We start from the raw sequence: 19,341 nt of genomic DNA, 5'->3' as shown, positions 1-19,341 counted from the left end.
ACAAACTGAAGAATAAAAACCATATAATCATCTCCATAGATGCAGAAAAAGCTTTTGACAAAATTCAACATCCATTTATGATAAAAATTCTCCCTAAAGTGGGCACAGAGGGGACTCACCCCAACATTAAAAAGCCCATATATGACAAACCCAGAGCTAACATCATTCTCAGCGATGAAAAGCTGAAAGTATCCCTCTAAGATTAGGGACAAGACGAGGATGTCCACTGTTACCACTTAAACTCAGCACAGTTTTGGAAGTCCTAGCTACAGCGATCAGAGAAGAAAGAGAAACAAAAGGCACATAAATTGGAAAAAGAAGTAAAGCTGTCACTGCTCGCAGATGACATGATACTATACATAGAAAATCCTAAAGATGCTCCCAGAAAACTACTAAAGCTCAAGGAATTTGGTAAAACTGCAGGATACAAAATTAGTTACACAGAAATCACTTGCATTCCTATACACTTACAATGTAAGAGCAGAAGGGAAATTCAGGAAATAACCTATTACACCAGAAAGGATAAATACCTAGGAATACACCTACTTAAGGAGGCAAAAGACCTGTGACTTGAAAACTACAAGACACTGATCAAAGAAATCGAAGATGACATAAACAGATGGAGAGATACACTACATCCTCAGATTGGAAGACCTTCAGCAGCGCTCCAGGCAGGGCGGAGAGGCCCTCCGGCCGGAGATGGGATAACCGACTTCCTGTGACCTAGGAGAGGCTGCTAAAGATGTCTTCAATAAAGGATATGGATTTGGCACGGTCAAAATAGATCTGGGAACCAAGTCATATAGTGGAGTGGAATTTTCTACTTCTGGTAATGCTTACACAGATACAGGGAAAGCATCAGGCAACCTAGAGGCAAATACAAGGTTGGTAACTACAGCCTGACCTTCACCCAAGAGTGGAACACAGACAATACTCCTGGGACAGAAATTGCTTGGGAGAATAAGTCGGCTGAAGGACTGAAACCGACCCTTAATACCATATTTGTACCGCACACAGGAAAGAAGAATGGGAAAGTGAAGGCCTCCTATAAAGGCCTTCAGATTGTTTCAGTCTTGGCAGTCATATCGATATAGATTTTTCTGGCCAACCATCTATGGCTGGGCTGTGCTGGCCTTTGAAGGTTGACTTGCTATCAGATGAGTTCTGACACAGCTGATTCCAAATTGTCACAGAATAATTTTGCCTTGGGTTACAAAGCCGCAGACCTCCAGCTGCACACTCACAGGAATGACGGCACGAATTTGGAGGGTCCGTCTGCCAGAAGGTGAGCGACAAGACTGAAATGTTAATGAATGTCACGTGGATGGGTGAGGGGAACAACACGCACTTTGGCATCTCTGCTAAGTACACGCTGGACTCTAGAACTTCTCTCTCTGCTCAAGTAAATAATACCAGCCTGATTGGACTGGGTTACACTCAGACCCTTCGACCTGGAGGGAAACTGACCCTGTCAGCTCTAATCGATGGAAAGAACATCAATGCAGGAGGGCACACAGTCGAGCTGGGATTGGAACTGGAAGCTTAATGTGGTTTGGAGGTGAAGAGAAATGTGTTTGGGCCTTAAAATTCTTCTTTGAAATTTCAAAAGCATGAACTTCTTATTCTTCCGAAGGATTCTGATCCTCCCCACACTGAAGCCTGGGTTCGGAGCCCATCCTAAGGGGAGGCGTGTTTGGAGGCATGCCCAGAGGTTGCCACGTTCGTGCCGCCCTTCAGTTTCACAGTGTTATTTTCAACGTGTTCCTCAGGACGGTGTAGTGTCATGTACAAAGGAGATGACCTGCCCCTGCGGCTGTCCATCACGTCCTGCGTGTCCCACGCCACTTTTTCATGACCTTGTAACATACTGGTCTCTGTGCAGTAGTGGAATCTTTGGTTTTGCATCAGAGTAAAATAAAATAAGCCCATCACATTTGGAACATAAATAAATAAGTGGAAGACTGTACCTTCTGAAGCTAAGTCGCTTCAGTCGTGTCCGACTCTTTGCGGCCCTATGGACTGTAGATTGCCAGGCTCCTCTGGGATTCTCCAGGCAAGCATACTGGAGTAGGTTGCCATTTCCTCCTTCAGGGGATATTCTCGACCCAGGGATCAAGCCCACATCTCTTACATCTCCTGCATTGGCAGGCAGGTTCTTTACCACTAGTGCCACCTGAGAAGCCCCTAAAAACACACAGGTATCTATATGTCTGATTCTTTGTGATCCCATGGACTGTAGCCTGCCAGGCTCCTCTGTCCATGGAATTCTCCAGGGGAGAATACTGCAGTGGGTCACCATTCTCTTCTCTGGGGGATCTTCCCAACAAAGGGATCGAACCAGGTCTCCTGCATTACAGGCAGATTCTGTACCAACTGAACTGTCTTCAGCCAATTCCTCCTCTCCCCATCCCCAACTGTTTCAGAAAACCCACATACAGGTTTGCTTTTTAATTACCATTTTTAGTAGGTGGGCCCTGTTTTCTTCCACAGCTAAGACCAGACCTGGTGGGTTCCAGGATTTAGAGAGTTTCCACCCACATGCTTGCTTTACGAAATGCACAATATTAGACACTTCTGTGTACCTTCTCACCTCCTCCTCAAAACACCCTGTGAACAGATACTTTTCTCCTCTGTTACATCATTTGAATAGTGCAGCTCGGAGGGTGCTGTACTCACACAACTGTGATTGGCAGAGTTGGGATTCAACCCCAAGTCTCCCCAACTCCAAAGACCACACCCCCCAACCGCTACGCAACACTGCCTCTTTTCCCAGAACATCCTGGTGTTCGAGGCCCTCAAGCCTGGTGTCTGGGGACTATGCATGTGTTCAGTCGCTAAGTTGTGCCCAACTTTTGGCGACTTCATGGACTGCAGCTCGCCAGGCTCCTCTGTCCATGGGATTTCCTAAGCAAGAATACTGGAGTGGGTTGCCATTTCCTCCTCCAGGGGATCTTCCTGACCCAGGGATTAAACCCGTGTCTCCTGCATTGGCAGGTGGGTTCTTTACCACTGTGCCACCCGAGAAGCCCCGGGGGACTGCATACAGTTCAGGCAAAAATTTCTGCAACCGCCTCTGGCCTGGGGCAGGGCTCACTCCTCCCACCACACTCTCGACATCTCTCATCCCTCAAGCAGCTTTTCTCTTCCTGTTTAAGGCGGCTAATATCTGGGGTCAAGTGGCCACCTTACTTCATGTTCTTTTTTTTTTTCCTTTTCGGCCTCAGGCTCCAGCTGTCATCTCTTCAAGAATCTACAACTCAGAGTTCTCAAGCTTCTCTAGAAGCTGTAGTTGGCTAGAAATGATCACTACAACGACCAAGCCATCCTGAAGGCCTGCCATGTGCTGGGGGAGTGGGACATCTCCAAGCATTAGCTCATCTGTTCTCAGGAAACCATGGGAGGGGGGCCACATCCCATGGTACAGATGTAGAAACTGATGCTTGGAAAGGTTAGGTAAGCCCTGGGGACAGTCACTACTTTTCCAGAGAAAAATACAGCCATTTGCGTCACATGTATGTTAGCACAGACATTCACATATTCCATGGTCTGGCCCGTGCATCCAACAGAAATGCGTATTTGCTGGGACTTCCTTGGTGGTCCAAACATGCATTTCTGTGCTTGCAATGCAGGGCACTCAGGTTCCATCCCTGGTCCGGAAACTAGATCCCACAGGCCACAACTAAGACCCAGTGTAGCCAAATTAAAAAAAAAAAAAAGCATATTTGCACTCAATCAGAGGATATGTAGAAGGATTTCATGGCAGTATGATCTGAAGAGCCCTGGACTTCAGCCATGTGGTGCTAGTGGTAAAGAACCCACCTATTAATGCAGGAGATGTAAGTGATGCGGGTTCGATCCCTGAATCGGGAAGATCCCCTGGAGGGGGAAATGGCAACCCTCTCCAGTATTCTTGCCTAGGAAATTCCATGGACAGAGTAGCCTGCCAGGCTACTGTCCATAGGGTTGCAAAGAGTTGAAGCAATTTAGCACATACTAACACAAGACTACAGCCATGAAATTAAAAGACACTTGCTCCTTGAAAGAAAAGCTATGACAAACTCAGTGTATTAAAAGGCAGAGACATCACTTTGCCAACAAAGTGATGGTTTTTATAGTCAAAGTTATGGTTTTTCTAGTATTCATGTATAGATGTGACAGGTGGACCATAAAGAAGGCTGAGAGCTGCAGAATTGATGCTTTCAAATTGTGGTGCTAGAAAACTCTAGAGAGTCCCTTAGACTACAAGGAGATCAAATCAGTCAATCCTAAAGGAAATCAACCCTGAATATTCTTGGAAGGACTGATGCTGAATACTGACACTCTAATACTTTGGCGGCCATCTGATGTGAAGAGCCGACTCACTGGAAAAGACCCTGATGCTGGGAAAGACTGAAGGTAGGAGGAGAAGGGGGCATCAGAGGATGGGATGGTTGGATGGCATCACTGACTCAATGGACATGAGTTTAAGCAAACTCTGGGAAACAGTGAAGGGCAGGGAAGCCTGGAGCGCTGCAGCCCATGGGGCTGCAAAGAGTTGGATACAACTTAGCAACTGAACAGCAACAACAAACTGGAAATTACCTGAATGCCCCACAGCAGCAGAACAAAGTGGGTGTTCAGGGCCCAGTCGCTCAGTCATGTCTGACTCTTTGTGGCCCACCAGGCTCCTCTTCACGGGATTTTCCAGGCAAGAATACTAGAGAGAGTTGTCATTTCCTACTCCAGGGGATCTTCCCAACCCAGGGATCCAACAGGCAAGGTCTTTACCACTAGTGCCACCTGGGAAGCCCAGAGTGGGTGGTATATTCAAACAATGGAATAGTATGCAGCAGAAGATGAACGCGTAGTAGGCCATTAACTAGGGTGATTTTCAAAACATAACAACAAGCAGAAGCCAGGTATGAAAAGAGTACATACTTTATGACTCCATTTACATAAAGCACAAAACCCGGCAGAGCTCATCTGCAGTATTAGAAGTCAGTCTAGAAAGGCTACATGCGGTATGATTCCAACTACACGACCTTCTGGAAGAGGCAAAACTTACCAAGACAGTAATAAGACCAGTGGTTACCAGGGGAAAGATGAGCTGACGAAGCACACAGAATTTTCAGGGCAGTGAACCTACTCTGTGTGAACCTTATACATTTGTCCAACTCAAAGAATGTAGGACACCAAAGTGAAGTGAAAAAGGGTTAGTTGCCCAGTCGTGTCTGAATCTTTGTGATCCCATGGACTGTAGCCCGCCAGGCTCCTCTGTCCATGGAATTCTCCTGGCAAGAATACTGGAATGGATGGCCATTCCCTTCTCCAGGGGATCTTCCTGACCCAGGGATCGAACTCAGGTCTCCTGCACTGCAGGCAGATTCTTTACTGTCTGAGCCACCAGGGAAGCCTGGACACCAAGGAACCTAACATAAGCCTAATGTAAACCATGAACTCTGGGCGTTGATATGTCAGTGTAGATCCATCAATTATAACAAAGGCCCCACGCTGCAGGGGGTGTTAATGGTAGGGAGGCTGTGCATGTGGGTGGGGGCAGGCGTGCTGTGCTGGGCTTAGTCGCTCAGTTGCTCAGTCGTGTCCGACTCTTTGCAACCCCATGGACTGTAGCCCACCAGGCTCCTCTGTCCATGGGGATTCTCCAGGCAAGAATACTGGTGTGGGTTGCCATGCCCTTCTCCAGGAGATCTTCCCAACCAAGGGATTGAACCCAGGTCTCCCACACTGCAGGTGGATTCTTTACCATCTCAGCCACCAGGGAAGCCTGGGGGCTGGGGTGCATGTAATCTCTTTTCCTTCCCATTAATTTGCTGTTAACCTTAAATGGCTAATAACAAAGTCTTAATTTTTTTAAAGTTACAACAGCAGTTGCCCTTGACGGGGTAGTAACTTGAACGGGGCATGAGAGGGTTTCTGGGGGCTGGAAAGGTTTCATTCTTGACCCAGCAGCAGGTTACACAGCTGTGGAAAGTTTGTGGAACTGTATGCTCATGCGTGATGCACTTTTCTATAGGTGACCGTGCAATAAGACATTTGAGAAGCTCAGTAATGCTACATGTCGGGGATCTATCCTGAAAGAATAAATCCAACAGGTACAGTGAGATGAGTTTTTAAGTGTGTTCACTGTGTATTCTCCACAACAGCTTAACAACTGGACTCAATCTCAGTGCCCCCCAAAAGCAGGTCAGTTAAGTATTCTATGGTGTGCGTGTGCGTGCTCAGTTGTGTCTGACTCTTTGCAACCTTTTGGACTGTAGCCCACCAGGCTCCTCTTGTCCATGGGATTTTTTCAGGCAAGAATATGGGAGTGGGTTGCCGCTTCCTCCTCCGGGGGATCTTCCCAACCCAGGGATCGAACTCGTGTCTCCTGTGTCTTCTGCACTGCAGGTTAGTTCTTTACAGAGCCATCCGGGAAGCCCCCACCTTATGGTGTGTTTAGCCAATTAAACAATAAAAAAGGACGCTGAGAATTCCCTGGTGGTCCAGTGATTAAGACTCCGCACTTCCACTGCAGGGGGCGAAGGTTCGATCTCTGCTCGGGGGACTGAGATCTCACATGCTGGGCGGGCAGCGCAGCCGAAAAAAAAGATTTTAAAAAGGATGCTGACTTTAAAAGGGACAGCTGTGTATTTAACAGGAACATACATTCTAACATAATGTTGTCTAAAACAACCTGCTACAAAGACAGCAAGACTCCATTTTGGGGGGAACATCTAAATATACATAAATGCATGCAAGTAATAGAAGTCAACTTGTTTTCCCAAAATAATAATAGCAATTATCTCTCAACACTGGGCTTAAAGACTCTTCTTGTTTGTTTTGCTTCCACTCATCTATATTTTCCAAATCTTCCATAATATACAATGTATACTTATTAGTCATATAAGGATTTAAGCAGGTCCCATATGGGACAGCTGAGGAATCTCAAAAATAGTGTTAATGGTGAATCATTCACTGGCAAGTACACATCCTGGGCACACATGTACTATTTAATCCTTTTCGTGACCCTGTGACTGACCGACAATTCCCACTTTATAGACAAGAAATGGAGGTCCTGAGGGGGTCGGGAATTTGCTCAAGGTCACTAAACTTAGAAAGCAGCAGCCCCAGGATATGAACATAGTTTGTCTGACAGAACATGTGTGATTCAGTCTGCTTGTTTTGTTTGTAGCTGACACCCCACACTGCCTCCCTTTGGGTGATCGGATTGTGTGTGTGTGTGCTCAGTCGCTCAGCTGTGTCTGACTCTTTGGGACCCCATGGACTGCAGCCCACCAGGCTCTTCTGTCTATGGGATTTCCCAGGCAAGAATACTGGAGTGGTTTGCCATTTCCCACTCCAGGAGATCTTCCCAACACAGGGATCGAACCCACATCTCTTGCGTCCCCTGCATCGGCAGGCAGACTCTTTATCACGGTGCCACCTGGGAAGCCCGGGTGATCAGAGTTTACTGGCCAATTAGAGTCCCCACAGATCAAAAAAAAAAAAAAAAGGAATACACTGATGCAGTTTGCAGCAACAGGGATGGACCTAGAGATTAGCATTCTGAATCAAATAAATCAGACCAAGAAAGTTTCTTATGACAGTGCTCATGTGTGAAATCTTAAAAAACGATACAAATGAATTTACAAAGCATAAGTGGACTTTCAGAAATAGAAAACAAATTTATGGTTAACCAAAGGGGCAAAAGGGAGGGAAGAAGAAATTAGGAGCTTGGAATTAACATAAACACACCACTATATATGAAATAGACCGACAAGGTCCTATTGTATAGCACAGGGAACTATACTCAGTATCTTGTAATAACCCATAATGGAAACGCATCTAAAAGAGAATATACGTAACTAAATCACTTTGCTGTACACCTGAAATTAATACAACACTATAAATCAATTATATTTCAATAGAAAATTCAAAAATACACTGATGTGTTGCAAAATAATGATCAGAAATTATAGCCAAACACATGCTGCTAAACCATCTCCAAGAAAGATGAGTTCCCTTGAAGACACTGTGCTAAGTGAGAGACGCTGATCACAAAGCCCACGCCTGGCAGAATCCTCTTTACACAAAACGCTTAGAGAGGCAAAGCCACAGACACAGAAAGTAGACCAGTGGTTGCCTGGGGCTGAGGAAGGAGAGAAGGAATCACTGATAATAGCAAAGGAGTTTCTTCAGAGGGGGTTGACAAGGTTCTAGAATGAGATTGTTACTCAACCCTTTGATTATACTAAAAGCTGCTGCTGCTGCTGCTAAGTCGCTTCAGTCATGTTCGACTCTGTGTGATCCCATAGATGGCAGCCCACCAGGCTCCCCCGTCCCTGGGATTCTCCAGGCAAGAACACTGGAGTGGATTGCCATTTCCTTCTCCAGTGCATGAAAGTGAAAAGTGAAAGTGAAGTCGCTCAGTCGTGTCCGACTCCCAGCGACCCCATGGACTGCAGCCTACCAGGCTCCTCCGTCCATGGGATTTTCCAGGCAAGAGTACTGGGGTGGGGTGCCACTGCCTTCTCCGACACTAAAAGTTGAGCACACTGTAAAGGCGTGAGATGCAGGGGGTGAGTGACGGCTCAGTAAAGACGCTGAAAAGTAAGTTAGGCCGCCCCTGGTGGGCCAGGGGTAAAGAATCTGCCTGCCAACTCGGGATGCGGGTTTAATCCCGGGTCCTGGACGATTCCAAATGCCAAAGGGCAACGCAGCCCCTGAGCCGCAGCTGCTGAGCCCCCGTGTGCCGCAGCTGCTGAAGCCTGCACGCCTAGAGCCTGTGTTCCGCAACAAGGGAACTGCAATGAGAAGCCCACGCACAGCAACCAGAGTAGCCCCCGCTCGACACAACTAAAGAAAGCCCGCAGGGCACAGCAACAAAGACCCAGTACAGACAAAAATAAATAAAATGTTTTTGAAAAGTTAGTGCACCATCATGACAACAACCATAGCTGTTAATTAACAAGAGGCATTCATCAAGCTGTGTCCCGGGCACAGCGCCCGACTCTATTCTTGACGAGCCTTGGCTCACATAAGCCTCAATCAATCCTACCAGGCAGGCACAGCTTTTCCCCCAACCTAGAGATGGGAACACTGAGACCTGTCCCAGGCCACACAGACAGGAACGGTGAATAAACTATAAACCACCGTAGGCCAGGTTTCTCTAATGAAGAGTTTTCAGCTGACGCCATCCAAAAGGCAAGCACACGTGTGCACCACACACCTTTCTGCCCTGCTGCACTGAAAGCAGAGGAATCAGGAGGAAAACTCCCACAGCTCGGGTTCCCTTTTTGGCACCCAAACCTTCAGAGCCAAGAACTCAGTCCTTAACAAAGTTCTATGTGCCCTCATCACCAGCCTCCCAGGTTGATCCTGTCACACAGGGTCCCCCATACACATGTGCCCATGTCACACCCTGGAAGGCCCTGTCTGTCCTTCCCTCAAGGGTTCTCATGATCCCTTGATCTCATGATCCCTCTCAAAGTTTCCCTGCTCCTCACTCTGAGCCCTGTTTCCCCCACCCCCACTGTGAGGTCACAGTTGCCATGGGAACGAGAGGCAGAGACACCTCGGTGCCTGGCATCTGGACCTGGTTATTTGGGGTTTTAGATTTCAACCTGAGGGAAATGCACACCCTTCCATGGGACTGGTGGGAGTTTAATCTGCCTCATCCAGGGCTGGCAGGGTTGCGGGGGACCGGGTGGGGGCTGACCTGTCGCTTTTGTATCAAAAGTTTAAAAGGAAAAGTATACATCTGCAGGGCCCAATACAGAGCCACCAGCCACAAGTAGCTATGAAGATGGGCTGATGTGTGAAAAAACATACCAGCTTTCAAAGACTTATTACAAAACACGTGACAACTGTCTTAATACCTTTTCTACTAATTATATTTGAAATATTTTAGTTAGGTTAAATACATCATTAAAATTAACTTCAGTTGTTTATTTTTTTTTAATGTGGCTACTAGAAAATCTAGAATTATGTTCCATCTATAGTTTACTGAAAATTTAGAATTATTCTACCTCACATTATATTTGTGCTGAACAGTGCCTGGTATTTGTGCTCTGAACCAGCAACTTGTTCCTAGGAATGAATCCTAAAGAACAGAGACAAATATACAAAGATAAATACATAAGAGTAATCACCATTGCCTATTTTGAACAGTAAAAAAAAAAAAAAAAACGAAAAAAAAAAAGAATTGGGTAAATGCTGGGCCACAGAAAACTGGTTAAATAAATGCTAAAAATTGTTTTAGTATTGTGGGACACAAAAATGCTCATGGAATATCATTCTATGGGAAAACCAACAGGCAACAAAGATCTTATTTACATGAAAGATCTCATTAACACATTGATATACAAGTGTGTACAAAAGAAAAATTAGGAAAAGGCTACAACAAAACAGTAGATTGTTCCAGATGGTAGCATGACAGGATATTTGTCTCCTCTAGCTCCTTATTTTGCTTAAGTAAGTAAGTGTTAGTCGCTCAGTCATGCCCGACTCTTTGCGACACCATGGACTGTAGCCCATCAGGCTCCTCTGTCCCTGAGATTTTCCAGGCAAGGATCCTGGAGTGGGTTGCCATTTCCTTCTCCAGGGGATCTTCCCAATCCAGGGATCGAACCCAGGACTCCTGCACTTCAGGCAGATTCTTTACCTGCTGAGCTACGTATCTATCGTTTAAGTTTCCTGCAATTAATAGGGATAACTTGTGTAATCTTATTTAAATTTTTTTCCTTCTATGGCTATAATGAAAATAAAATAGAGAATATCAAGCACTGGTGATACCATGGAGAAAGTGGATCCCTCAGACGTTGCAGATGGGAGTGGAAAATGATCCAGCAACTATGGAAAACAGTCTGGTGATTCCTCTTCTAACTAAACATAGATTTACACCGAATCCAGAAATTCTGCTCCTAAGCATGTACCCAGGATAAACAAAAATGTACATCCACACAGAAACCCGTAAACAAATGCTCACAGCAGCCCTATGCACAACAGCCAAAACGTAGGAACAACCCAGATGTCCTTCAACAGGTGAATGGATTAAAAAAAACAGCTCATACAGCTCAATATAAAAAAGAAACAACAAAACTCAAAGAGTGGGCAGAAGATCTAAACAGACACTTCTGCAAAGACAACATACAGATGGCCAAATAAGCCCATGAAAAGATGCTCAACATCGCTAATTATCAGAGAAATGCAAATCAAAACTACAGTGAGGTTATTGCCTCATACCAGTCAGAATGGCCATCATCAGAAAGTCTACGAACAATAAATGCTGGAGAGGGTGTGGAGAAAATAGAACCTGCTTACAGTGCTGGTGGGAATGTAAGTTGGCGCACCTACTATGGAGAACAGTATGGGGTTCCTTAGAAATCTAAAAACAGAACTACCATATGATCCAGCAAGGCCACCCCTGGGCATATTTCTGAAGAAAACCATATACACGCACTCCAGTGTTCACTGCAGCACTATTTACAATAGCCTAGACATGGAAGCAACCTAAATGTCCACCGCCAGAGGAATGGATAAAAAAGATGGGCACATACAATGGAATATTCATCAATCATAAAAAAGAACGAAATAATGTCATTTACTGTACAAGGATGCACCTTCATACTAAGTGAAATCAGAAAGAGAAAGACAAATACCATAGGTATCACTTACATGTGGAATTCTAAAAAAAAATGATACAAATGAATTTATTTACAAAACAGAAACAGTCTTGCAGATATCAAAAACAAAGATACGGTTACCAAAAGGGAAAGGTGGAGGGGAGGGATAAACTAGGAGCTAGGAACAAAGATAATACACACCATTATATATAAAATAATCATCAAGGGCCTACTATATAGGTCCTATACCCAGTGGATAGCACAGAGAACTACCCAATATTCTATAATATCCTATATGGGAGAAGAATCTGAAAAAGAACGTACATGGATAACTGAATCACGCTGCTGCATACCTGAAACTAACATGACGTTGTAAATCAACCATACTCTAATATAATAAAACTTAAATTAAAAGTACTAGGGATGATAGTACATAATAAATATAATTAACACTGCTGTATGTTATACATGAAAGTTATTGAGAGTAAATCTTAAGAGTTCTCATCACAAGAAAATTTTTTTCTGTTTCTTCTGTAATTGAATCTATATGAAATGATGGCTGTTCACTAAGCTTATTACGATAATCACTTCATGATCTATGTAAACCAAATCTTTATGCTGTACACCTTAAACTTATATAGTGCTGTATATCAACTATATGTCAATAAAACTGAAGGAGGAAAAAGGCCAGGAACACAAATCTTTTCTTTCCTCCCATAGTCAGTTTGTTTGTTTACTAAAAAAAAAAACTACATATTTAAGGAAACAAAGAATATTTGATTAAAATTGACTTAATAAATGTGTGCTCTATCCATACAGTGGACTATTATTCAGACATAAAAAAGGATGAACTACTGATGCCAGCTACAACGTGGATGAACCCTGAACACATTCTGCTGAAGGAAAGGAACCAGACCCAAAAGGCCACAGGTGTGTGATTCCATTTATCTGCAAAGGCCAGAGTAGGCAAACCTACAGACACAGACTGGATGGGTGCCTGCCAGGGGCAGGGGGGCAGTGAGGAGTGGCTATGGACATGGGGTCTCTGCCTGGCCCTGGCCCCGCCGCTCAGCCTGCCCACTGCTATGCTAGGAGGGGTTGTGCTCACTGGGGGAAGGAGAATCGCATAGATCAGGAGGTCAGAGACAACACTCAGGAAGGAGGGCAGGTGGAGACTAGGAGCAGAGAAGCCAGCCCCAAATCCCCTGCAGGGTCCAGCCTCCCCTACATGACTCGGGAGGAAATGGGAGACCTGCATTCACCCACGTCCACTATGGGGTGGTCAGGACTGTTCGAGCCTGGTGGCAGGCATACAAAATACCACTTGCTCCTTCCTTCCAGAATCTGTGCTGGTCTCAAGGGAGTGGGGGCCTGACAGACGCCCCCCTGGGGTACAGCTGTGTCTGCTTCAACCCCTGACGGGTGCCCCCATCACTCTGAGAGACATGTACTGAGTGCCTCTGATTTGCTGGGCACCTGCCAGATGCCAAGGACGCAGACACAAAAGGCAGAGCCCTCACCTCGCTGTGATCCAGGACCCTAAGAGGGGCATCTGCTGGCCAAGGAGCATCAAGTGGGGCTGCTAGTCCACAGGGATGGGCTGGGAGGTGATGCCATTGGGATCCCAGAGGCTGAGGGCCTGGTGCAGGAGGCAGGGCTGGTGGAGGCAGAATGGGAGGAACTCAAGGAGCCCCAAGCCCTTGAGCATGGGCGAAGGCAGACTAAGAACAGAGGTGCTGGGTGTGGGGGGCGGGCACATACAACAGACGACGGCAATCAGACCTTACTCTGAGTTTCCAGAGGATGCTAAGCCACAAAACAAGAGCCCAGGCACCTGGCAACCGAATGGACGGTGATGCAGATGATGGAGCTGCGTACCTGCTGAGAGGCCCGCAGGTGTAGTGCTCCTGGCAGGGAAGGGAGCTCAAGACACAGCTGGGAGAAGCAGGGGTGACTGAGAGCATGCTGGCTCCTTTTTCAGGGGGCGCCCTCGAGCTACCCTGCCCCTTCATGTCCCCTCAGCAGTGCCAGCCTGGATGCAGGTGCCAGGATGCCAAGTGGCATCACCGGGAAGGTCTTGGTGCCTCTCAGGGCCTGCTGAATCCTGACAGACTGACCAGGACTCAACCCCTGGCATCAGCCGAAGTCCTAAAACACAGAGGTGTGCCCGACCGGACAGAAAGGGGAGCTAAACCCACTGCTGCCAAGAGCTGCCGGTTCCACCCCAGCTTCACGTCCTAAGAAACCGCCTCCCGAGACTGTAACTTCCTCCTCCGTATGAAGATAATAATAGCACCGCCCATAAGAGGCTGTTCATACCATGAAAAACAATCAGACCCCATACACAATATGCATAATCGTCAAAACGTGGGAACCCCAACATCCATCCACCGGTAGATGGATGAGCAAAATGAGGCATCTCCACCTGATGGCATATTACTCCACCACAAGACCAGCGAAGTACTGACACTTGCTACAGCCTGGATGAACCTTGAAAGCGTGACGTTAAGTGAGAGAAGCCAGACACGCAAGGCCACTACTGCATGCTCCCTTTTATATGAATCACCCAAAGCAAGCAGATCCATAGAGACAGAAAGTAGGTTAGTGGTTGCCAGGGGCTGCCAGTTAGTTGGGAGATTAGAGTGTTTGCTGATGGGCATGAAGTTTCTTTTGGGGGTGACGAAGATGGTTGGGAAATACAGAAGTGGTGGCGGCACATCACTGTGAAAGGGCTTAATGCCACTGAATTGTATGCTTTAAAATGGTTAAGATGGGGGAATTCCCTGGCGGTCCAGTGGTTTGGACTTTGTGCTTCTACTGCTGGGGGCCAGGGTTCAATTCCTGGTTGGGCAACTAAGAGCCTGCAAGCTGCAGCCAAAATAAATAAACAAACACAAAATTTTAAAAAAATTTTTAATAGTTTAAGAGAATTCCTTGGTGCTGGGGAACTAAGATCCCACATGCCACAGGGCACGGCCAAAAAGAAATAATATAAATAAAATTAAATGGTTAAGATAATAAATTTCATATTATATGAATTTTGCCCCAATTGTAAAAGAAACTGTGTTACACGCTCAGCACTGCACCTGGTAGGAGGCGCATGAGACCCTGGAGTTGCCACGGTTGTTATTACTGTGCCCCCAAAGCACTCATCTCGTGGTACCTACTCAGCTCTTCAGCTGCCTCCAGGCTCCCAGGGAAGAGGGAACGTGCTGTGAGCCGCCTGGGGCTACAGCCAAAGCAATGACTAAGCCAGGGCCTAGGGAGGGAGAGTGAGGGACTGGCCTTCACAGCCTGGAAGGGACCCGCTCTCACACGCCTGGTGCACACAAGATGCTGCGTGGTGTGAGGCGCCCTGCTTCTGTCCTCCACCTGCCGGCCACGCGGAAGCCACGTGCTGGGTGTGTTACAAACCACACCTCGCTGCTGGGAATTAAAAAAAAAAAAAAGCACCTGGGAGCACGTGGCCTGGAGAAGGAAGTTTTCAGCCTCCATTCAATTCTGCACAGCTGAAGCAGCCACAAGAAGACTGACTGCTGGCCTTCCTCCAGCACCTTTAAATCCTTTCTACACAAACTTCAACCCACTTTGTAAACGCAAGAGCTGAGGAGTTCCCAGGAAAAGGTTGCCCCAGCCCTGAACCAGCGTGCAAGATGGCATTTATTTTAGGTACTGAAGGTCTTGTTAGATATTTGGGGTTGTATTTTTTGTTTTCCTGCACAGAAAGAATCCTCCAAATCTCAGAACTGGAGGGGATGCTGGGAGAGAGTAAAGTGACATGAGTTTAGAAAACATTCTCCTCCCAGGAGAGACGAGACAATTCTCAAAATCACACAGACCATGCCCTGCTCATCCATCCTCATCTTCCCACGGCTAGGGTCTGGCCTTTCCCGTTCGCCTTACAGCAGCAATCGTAACTGCTGTGTGTCAGCATTTACGCAGAGGCAGGACCTAAGCCAAATGCTTGACACACATTATCTTATTTAATCCTCAACACAATGTCTGTCTCTCATGATTATCACACCCATTTTACAGATAAGGAAACTGAGAGGTTAAGTCACTCCCCAAGGTCACAGAGATATGAGTGGCAGAACTGGGATTTGAACCAGGGTCTGTGACTCCAGAATCTGCTCTCCTGACCATTTGTGGTGCTGTCTGCCAAAATGAAGACATGACTAGGACAACAAACACATTATCACTTACCTCACTGAAGGCAGAAAGATGTCTCCATTGTAATAAAAAGACTAGGGCTTCCCTGGTGGCTCAGTGGTAAAGAATCCTCCCACCAAAGCAGGAGAGGCGGTTCAATCCCTGATCCAGGAAGATCCCACATGCCGTGGAGCAACTAAGCCCATGTGCTATAATTACTTAGCCTGTGCTCTCGAGCTGGGAGCCATTACTGAAGCTCGAGAGCCTACAGTCTGTGCTCTGCAACAAGAGAAGCCACCACAATGAGAAGCCTGTGAGCCACAACTAGAGACTAGGGCCCACTTGCTGCAACTGGAGAGAGGCCCACACAGCAGCCAAGATCCAGCACAGACAAAAATGAATAAATAAAAATTATATTTTTAAAAAAGGCTAAAGCTAAGGAAGAAAAACAACAGGGGAGATTTGGGCACCTTTCAGAGCCTATAGGGAACTGGTTTTCAGATCTTTCCAGATCTATTTTCAGTTCCAGATTTACCAAAAGTACAAGGGTGTATTATGGTAGGACATTTAAGTAAAGAATTCCAGTTCCATTAGAACTGGTCCAATGGTTAAGACTCCATGCTTCCAATGCAGGGGGCACAGGTTTGATCCTGATTGGAGAACTAAGATCCCACATGCCACAGCCAAAAAAATAAAAAAATATACAAAAAGAAAAAAAAAAAAAGAACTCTAGTTCCTTCTACAAAGAGCTAACACAGACTCTCTATTCCATTACAAACCCATGAAGCACTGGATTAAATTAGAAAAAAATTTAAGATATCACTAAGCTGGGAAATCTTCAGGTACTAGAAGCAAGGAGGAAACTCAGTCACAGTAAGAGAGGTGGCCCAGGGGTACCAGAACAATTCCAGGCTCTAACAGCTAAGTGTGAGGCTTCTAGCCCACTGAGTAGCAGCAGTGGCCTGGGGTCTGTATGAGTTAGAAGCGAGACTCCTAACAAAGGCTAGAGCACAAAAGGCTGCCTCCCCATGTAAGGTGGGACAGAAAAATGTTCCCACTGGCCCAGAGAATCAACAGGGAAGCTGACTCTGCCGAAGAGGTGGGATGGTGCAGAGGGGGGAGGAGGACTCTGTGACGAATCAAAACTGTGGGCCTGCGACATGCATGAGAGAAAAATCCAAACCTCTGTAGTGAAGGAAAACCAAATTGAGGAATTAATGTAAATAGTGTTTCCACACCAGTGAAAACCCTAATAAGGTATCCAGAACAACAGATGCAAAGCACTGTGAGAGCCACTTCTATAGCCCTGAGCACAGGGTACTCTCATCAGGGAGGCACTTCAGCTAAGCTCATCTCTTTGGCCTTGGCATGAATGTGGAGATGAAGGTACACAGAAAGATATGAAAACCAGGGGCAGACAGCCCAAAGATGAGCTCAGGCTCAAAAACCAAACTACGCAAGCAAACGATCAGCATTTAGGAGAATCAGCAGACACAAATAATAAATGGAATGGAACTCCAAGAAGATGAGACAGCAGAAACTATAAATTATTTCAAATAATGTGAGAACAGTGCTCTATGACAAAAGTGGTGACTCTGAAAACCATACAGAACTTACAAAATAGTTTTTTAAATTCCATAGACTTAAAAAAAAAAAAGCTAAGGCAGCAAAGTTGTAATAAATAAAGAGTGAATTAGTGAATTAGAAGACAGACTTAAGTACACAGCTTAAACAGCACAGAGAAACAAAAAGCTATGGAATATGAAAGAAAGGTAAAGAGGCATTCAGGACAGAATGACAGGGTTCATCACCTTTCTAAAGGAATTATTGAGGAAGAAGATAAGGAGAAAGGGGAGAGAGAATATTTTCATGATGGAAGACATGAGTTGCTTTTAAATAATATAGCATAAACCATTCCCCAGCAGAATAAATTAAATTCACACCTAGACAAAAGCATAGTATATTAAAAAAAAAAAAAACCAACAAAGAAAAAAAACTCCCACAACAGATATTTTTAAAACACAGAGGAAAAAACAGATTTCCACAAAGGAATATCAGTCAGACAAAAGAGTTGACTTTTCAACAACAGAAAGAGACCAAAAATTTCAGTCCTGAGAGAAAACATGTAGCAATCTCAAATTTTATACCTAGCCAAATGACCATTCCTATGAAACGAAAGGAAATGTTAGTCTCTCAGTTGTGTCTGACTCTTTGCAACCCCATGGACTGTAGTCTGCCAGGCTCCTCTGTACATGGGATTCTCCAGGCAAGAATACTGGAGAGGGTTGCCATTCTCTTCTCCAGGGGATCTTCCTGAGATCAGGGATTGAACCTGGGTCTCCTGCATTGCAGGCAAATTCTTTACTGTCCGAGTCACCAGGGAAGCCCCATGGGCTAGCCAAAAAAAAAAAAACAACAAAAGACATTTTCAGACAAAGCTGACAACTCAGAGACTGACTGCAAACTCTATGGAAAGGTGTGTTACAAAGGAAGAAAACTGAATCTGTAAGGAAGAATGGTTGCAAGAATTAGTAGAGACTGCGTAAAACAACAGGTTTTAAAAATAAAGAAAAAAAACTACAGAGTGATGCAAATTCAAGCATGCTAAGGTCCCTGAAATTAAAAGATGCTTACTCCTTGGAAGGGAAAGTTATGACCAACCTAGACAGCATATTGAAAAGCAGAGACATTACTTTGTCAACAAAGTTCCGTCTAGTCAGTGGTTTCTAGTCAAGGCTATGGTTTTTCCAGTAGTCACATACAGATGTGAGAGTTGGACTCTCACTCTCACATCTTCAGCTGAGCACTGAAGAATTGATGCTTTTGAACTGTGGTGTTGGAGAAGACTCTTGAGAGTCCCTTGGACTGCAAGGAGATCCATCCTAAAGGAGACCAGTCCATCCTAAAGGAGACCAGTCCTGGGTTTTTATTGGAAGGACTTATGTTGAAGCTGAAACTCCAATACTTTGGCCACCTGATGCAGAGAGCTGACTCATTTGAAAAGACCCTGATGCTAGGGAAGATTGAGGGCAGGAGGAGAAGGGGACGACAGAGGATGAGATGGTTGAATGGCATCACTGACTCAATGGACATGGGTTTGGGTGGACTCTGGGAGTTGGACAGGGAGGCCTGGTGTGCTGTGGTTCATGGGGTCCCAAAGAGTTGGACACGACTGAGCAACTGAACTGAAGTGAAGGTCCCTGATCATCAGCACAAGGGCAAGATAATGACTAACTTGAGGCATGTCAAAGATGGCAGACATGTCAAAGATGATATGAACTTCTGAAGGAAGTTACAGAATACCTTTAAAAGGGTTATATGTGGCCAGCTTCTGAAAGGTTTACAAAAATCAAAATAATTCATACCTGCCAACAACTACTGAACACAGATGGTGTGTGCAGAGCTTTACTCAAATTCTTACTTAATCCTCACAGCAGGCTTAGGACACATTTCCATTTTACAGATGAGGAGACTGAGACTCAGGGAGGCAAGTTTTCTTGCTTAGACAGTTAAGAAGTAGTGCCGTGATTCAAACCCACACCTATCTGCTGGTAAAGGCAAACGTGGTGGGAGGCTAGTCTCTGCCCAC

The 19,341-nt window shown here is 45.6% G+C and overlaps 1 protein-coding gene and 1 pseudogene across 16 annotated transcripts in view; one reads left to right on the top strand and one right to left on the bottom strand.

Annotated features, from left to right (window-relative positions):
* TESC (tescalcin) overlaps positions 1–19,341 on the bottom strand; it is a 65,379-nt gene that overhangs the window by 38,023 nt on the left and 8,015 nt on the right. The window lies entirely within an intron of this gene.
* Positions 743–1,616, top strand: LOC147355496 (non-selective voltage-gated ion channel VDAC3 pseudogene; annotated as a pseudogene).

Source organism: Bos grunniens, chromosome 17 (assembly GCF_055505025.1).
Source record: "Bos grunniens cultivar Pamir isolate PY7600 chromosome 17, Bosgru_T2T1.0, whole genome shotgun sequence".
Taxonomy (NCBI): Eukaryota; Metazoa; Chordata; class Mammalia; order Artiodactyla; family Bovidae; genus Bos; species Bos grunniens.
The sequence above is the reverse complement of the archived record's forward strand: the minus strand, read 5'-3'. Positions and strand labels throughout refer to the sequence as shown.